At 40.6% G+C, this 5,841-nt stretch overlaps 1 non-coding gene across 1 annotated transcript; it reads right to left on the bottom strand.

Moving 5' to 3' along the window:
* Positions 1-5,264: 5,264 nt before the first annotated feature.
* On the bottom strand, positions 5,265-5,393 carry LOC132369390 (small nucleolar RNA SNORA25). The gene has a single exon (XR_009504370.1). It is a non-coding gene; the product is annotated as a small nucleolar RNA SNORA25 (small nucleolar RNA).
* Positions 5,394-5,841: the final 448 nt, after the last annotated feature.

The following is a 5,841-nucleotide window of genomic DNA, read 5'->3' as shown; positions in this document are numbered from 1 at the left end:
TTTTCCTTTCCCTCCCTACCTTCCTTCCAGAGCCCTATTCCTGATAGGAAAATGGGGTCGATAGAATCAATGTTCGAAGGTAATTTGGAGTGGTAGATATCATTTCAATTAGTTGTCAGAAGCCTTCTGAGAACCCTTTTCAGGCATTCTCAGCATTTGTGGAAGTTGAAAAGAATGTGACAGAAAGAAACTAGAGTGGGAAATGCATTTTAGACAGTCTCCTCCTAGGAAGCCATAGCTCTTCTACACCGTGTGCCCATATCATACACCTAAACTATGTCAGTGTTCGGATTTTTCTCTAATAGGGTGATATTCTGTAAACAATTTACAACTTTTGTGATTTCTCCATTTTAAAACTGCCTTGATAAAATAACTGGATTAAACTAGTTGTAGAATAAACAGATTTATACATTTCCAAAGGTCTTAATAGTGAGGTGATATTTGAACAGTGAACTGAAGAAAGTAGGGAGCAAACCTCTCCTCCCATCTATGTTGGTGAAGAGCAATCCAAGCTGAGAGGAGAGCATGTGCAAAGGCCAAGAGGCATTTCCTGAGGCAGGAGAATGCCTGGTTGGAGGAAGAGCAAGGAGGCCAGAATGCCTGGTGACAGTGAGGGAGGGATGGGGTAGCAGAGGATGATGTGAAAGATGAGAAGGGGCAGGCAGATCTTGTAGGACTTGATAGGCCATTGTAATGAACTCGGGACACATTGGAGGATTTGGGCAGAGGAATGACTTGAACCAAGAGATGCTGTAATGGAATATTTCTGGCAGTAAACAGAGAGGGACCTTAGGAGGTGATTAGAATAATCTAGGGGGTAGATGATGGTACTCTGGAATAAGCTGTTAGTAGTGGAGGTGGTGAGAAATGGTCTGGATCTATTTTGACAGAGAGCAGACAAAATCAGTTGGTGGATAGGGTAAGGGGTATAAGAGAAAGAGGCACAGGCAAGATGACTCAGATATCATGGCCTGAGATACTGAAACTGGGAAATTTTCATCAACTGAGATGGGAAGATCAGGAATTTGTGGGTATAAGTTTTTCATCACCATATGCGAAAGAAATGTTTTGTAAACAGTTAATCAGTACACTTGTATTGGGTAGCTATTTTCCTTCAATTTAAATTTAAGAAAGGAGATTGAGAAATGGAAAAAAATCCAGCACTAGCCCATTCTATTGATTTCATCTATTCATTCATTCATTCAGTTAATATGTACTGTAATCTCTTAGGCATTTAAAACTAGATGCTAGGTGCTGTGAGACGTAGGAAAGTGTTCAAATGTGAATTATGCTATCAGAATGCATGTGATTTAATAGTGGTACCTGATAGAGGGTGAAAATGTGTCATTAGTACAAGTAAGGTGTCATGGTGTTTGGGTAGACAAGAGTGTTTATGAGGGGGTAACATGTGAGATTGCCTTATAAATTGGTTGGTACTTTATATTCCAGGAGGAAAGTTGTTACATCACCAAAGCCAGAAAGGCTATGGAAGAGGGAAAGGATTTTTGAAAATTTATTAATGACTTTGTGAGATTGTTGAAGATAATCTGAAAGAACAATCTAGATCAGCCTTTCTCAAGAAGTTTTGAGTATTATGCCCTAATGTTCATTACATGTAATGAATTTACTTATCTCATATGCATCTAGAATGCAGCTAGCCATGTACCATCCTTGGGAGAATTGAGAAAATTGTTCTGTGGTTGAAGAAGGCTGAGCTAGTCTGTATGGGTCCTAAATTCAAGGTTATATTTAATTAGTATGGAATATCTCAGCTTCTTGTCAAACTTTCATATCTAACACAGAAAGCAAATAAGATGGGTGGTAGACCTGATGTCTGGCTGAGTTTGATATCAGGTAAGGGGCTACGCAGGTAAGTGAAAATAGCAAAAGAAATAAAAGAAGTTTCTCTTACTCTTGAGATAACTGGGAGGATAAACACAAGGACAAGTAAATGAGAATAACTTTACAGCACCATCTTAATATTGCCCAGTGATATCATAGTCTGACTGTGGACAAAGGGTAGGATAGTAATTTGCATTAAAGAATAATCAAGGTTGGCTGGGTTGAAGCACAGAGGACATCCTTGAGGGTCTGAATCTTAAGAAAATATTGGAAAGTCATTGATAGTCCATTTTTAAAAATGAACATTTGAGTGGGGATTTTATGAGCTAAACAATTGAGACTTTATAGGAATGCTGACATTCAGATGGCTTTCCTTGATTTTCAGAATATATCTTCAGGCACAAAAATCTTTGCTTCACTCACATTTGTGCTTCTCAAGTCTGCTGGATTTTCCTCTCCCAAAGGCTGACATCTGTCTAATACCTGAGTTGTGAAAAATGTCCCCTTTGATAGGCTCTTTTCATTGACAGTTATAAAATTTCCTTTTGGAGATCACTGAGTGCTGCCTTCACAAAAGGAACACTCTAATATGATGAAAACATTGAAGGAAATGCAAGCTCCCATCAAGACAAATTTCCTACCCCTAGTATGTGGATAAATGACTGATAACGCTTTTTCTCTTGGGATGGGGGACTTCTCAAGGGATTTTGAGGTACCGCTGTTTGGACTCAGCAGGGTGCTTAAACCTTGGAGCTCTCCATGCCAGTCTGGACACATCCTAAACACATCCAGAGGACAGGAAATCACACTGTATTTTTCCAGTACCCCTTTGTGTAATAAGTTGCCCAGACCAACGATTTATAATGGTAACATCTCGAGGTGAAATGTGAAAGGGCAGGCGCTGGTACAGGTGGAAGAGGAAAGGTTGTGATACTCTCTGAAGGCACATTGAAGGAGGCTGGACTAACATGACAGTGCCCATGTTACCTGAGCACAGCACACTGAAATATCACATAAGTGATGCAGAGCATTTAATGAGTTGGGACTGAAAACTTTAATTAGCTTGTAGGGCTTTTATTATTTTATTTTTTGTTCATTATATTTTCTGCTCAGTCTCTGTGAATGTTCTGCATTTTCATCATCAAATGACTGGCTGGTTATTTTTGTCAAACACGAAGCCTGAAACCATCAAGTCTGAGTGCAGAGGCAGTCTGCCCGCTCTGTCAACAGGATGAAAGTGAGTCTCGGGCTTTTTTAATTACAAGGATAACATGTTCGCTCATCTAATAATGAAGACGGTTAGCAATTTTAAATTTTAATAATCAATTACTGAAAGTAATTCTCCATTAAGCCACAAGAGAGCCATTATATCTCAAAAGATGGAACATGCTGTATGTAACAGTAGCAAATCTTCTATTTTTAAATATCATTAGGGAATATCTGATTGTTTCATTTCTCTGCATTTCTTTTACCTTTTTCCTCATGCAGACCATCTCATTTTCCGCAGGAAGACAGCACATGATCTTATAAATAATAAAAGAAAACCCTTGCAAGACTTGATCCAAGGGTGTGAAATATGTGCTAAGAATGTAATTTATTTCAGTCTGGCATATTTTGACTGAATAATAAGGAAGGTGACTAATTAATATTATACTATGCTGTGGGCAAGGCAGCACAGTGGGCTAATCCATGCTCTTTTCACCTCTGGAGACCCGCATGCAAGCCTTAGAGGAGTCACAACTGCTGAACATGGTTTGGGGGAGGGGAAGGGAAGGCATCAGATGTCTTTTCCTGACTGTGGAGACCCCTGTCCATATTCTAAAACCACCCTGAGCATCGGATTCTGCTCTGAGGAGATGAGGGAAAAGACAAATGATTGCTACTTGACTATGGCAATTTGGCCGACTTATATGTCAAGGGGAGATAGATAGCTCCGTGACAGCTTCAGCTGTCCTGCTCAAGCCTGGTTTAGCCAGCTCACTTTCATCCCGCTTAAATATTTGGAAATACATGGAGTAAAAGAAAAGGAGTGTGTGTGTGTGTGTGTGTGTGTGTGTGTGTGTGTGCGCGTGTGTGTGTGTGTGTGTGAATGTTTTCAGGTAGGAGACTGCATAAGGGTGGGAGCACAATAACGAGATGACCAGAAAACAGTGAATTATTTAGAATCAAATTAGCCTAGGGCTCCACTAGAAGCAGTTGATTCCATTTTTGCAGTATCTGAAGCTCAAAGAGTAGAAAGATACTGTGCTTTATTTCTAAAGCATTTGGTTAGCTTTCAGACAGTGGGAAGAGGCCACTTTAAAGCTAAGCAGTGGCGCTACACTGGGCACCACCCCGACCACATGGTCTGTGGGATTGAGGGAACTTGACTGCCCTGAGTACCGTAAGCACCAAGGCCAGAGATGAGGTTCTTGTCATCTGGATTGTTCTTCTGGTGGGAAATGTGCCCGTGTTTCTGAACTGCACTGGCCTTTCCAAGGAGCAGTCTCATGCTTCCCTCGGAAGGATTAAAGCAGAAACTCTGCCAAGCTAGGTAGGGCTGGGGGTGGGTAATGGGGATTTCACGGCGCTGATACTTAAGCTGTAGTTCCTTTGTACTTGTTCACAGAAAACTTTAAGTTTCTGGATATTGGAGGGTTCCTGTTTCTCTCTCATTCTACTACTTGGACTTTACTCATCATTAGAGCCATTGCCAGAGAGAAACTGGTTTGGTGGAGACAAGGGAATGTTGATTCTCAACTTAGGGAGTTCCCTGGGTAAAATTGAAAACTGGTCCCAGTACATTGAAGAAAAAGGCTGATCACTTCAGATTGGTAGGTGGTAGTTTCAATAAGCAAAGGAACTTACATATGAGTCTTGTCTTGAGTGGCTGCAGGATGAGTAGGTCTCTGCACCCACCTGCCAGAGTCCTCAGAGTTTATAGAGAGGCCTTAATGGGGTTCAGTCAGGTACTCAGTCCAGATGGTCTCAATAACATCTTACTTTCCCAAGGCTGCATCCTTGAAGTGGCTCTGAGTGCAGGAACGGTGGGCAGAATGTACATTCCAAGGATAAGGGCGGGAGTAAGGAGCTGTTGCTTCAATTGCTGGAGACCAGTTCTTGGGTCACCCTGTGGTCATGTCCTCTTTATGACCTCCTCCAACAAGGATATATGATCCACATTGGTAATTTTGGTCTTTGTTAGCGCATCTAAGAGGTGAGTTAGGAGGATAAGAAGAAACTATTTGTTGAAGTTCAGGTTCTAATGTAAATTCCAGTTACCTAGTTACGATGACTATTCCATGTTCTACCTATCTACTATTACTATGTGCAACTGGGTGTGAGAATGATATATTTTTAAAACTTTGAGACATTTATTTACTTTCACAGATGACCAATCATGGATTATTATGAGTGAACTGTCATGATTATGAGTGGCTACATCTTATATCTCCTCATAAAAACTTAGCCCTTTTGAGTGACTATAGCATCCTGTGAAGAATTTCAAGCTTTGGTTGTAGAGTTAAGAGCTCCTGGTTTCACAGCCCCATGCGCCCTCTTTGAAATGACCTATATATTTTTTAACTGGGGCAGAAAAACCCATCACCACTGTATGACATAGACAGGTTTCAAGAACCAGAAATACTTCTGGCAGTGACATCTGTAAATACTGTGAAATGAAATCCACATTAGTGGGCTAAGTTCTGCTTGATATCTTAGTGCATTTTTGTATGTTCTTCCATATCCCATTTTCTGTGGAAACAAATCTTATCCTTCAAAGGGCACATAATAGGAAGTATTGTTTCTTTTATTTTAAATCTATATCTAGAAACAAATTACAGCTCCTGATGCTGTGGGTTAGTGAAGCTGCTATTTTGGGAGCATGTGTGTTACTTCTGTAATGAGCATAAAAATAAGGTGACCTAGGACATGGAGAATCTAGCCTCATGTTGTCTGCTAACTTTGTTTGGGTTGCTTTAGATTGGTCCCTGGGGTGCATGCAGGTAACTGAGCAACTTA

The sequence above is a fragment of the Balaenoptera ricei genome, chromosome 7 (genome assembly GCF_028023285.1).
Source record: "Balaenoptera ricei isolate mBalRic1 chromosome 7, mBalRic1.hap2, whole genome shotgun sequence".
Lineage (NCBI taxonomy): Eukaryota > Metazoa > Chordata > Mammalia > Artiodactyla > Balaenopteridae > Balaenoptera > Balaenoptera ricei.
Note: the sequence above shows the minus strand (reverse complement) of the source record. Positions and strands in the feature narration are given on the sequence as shown.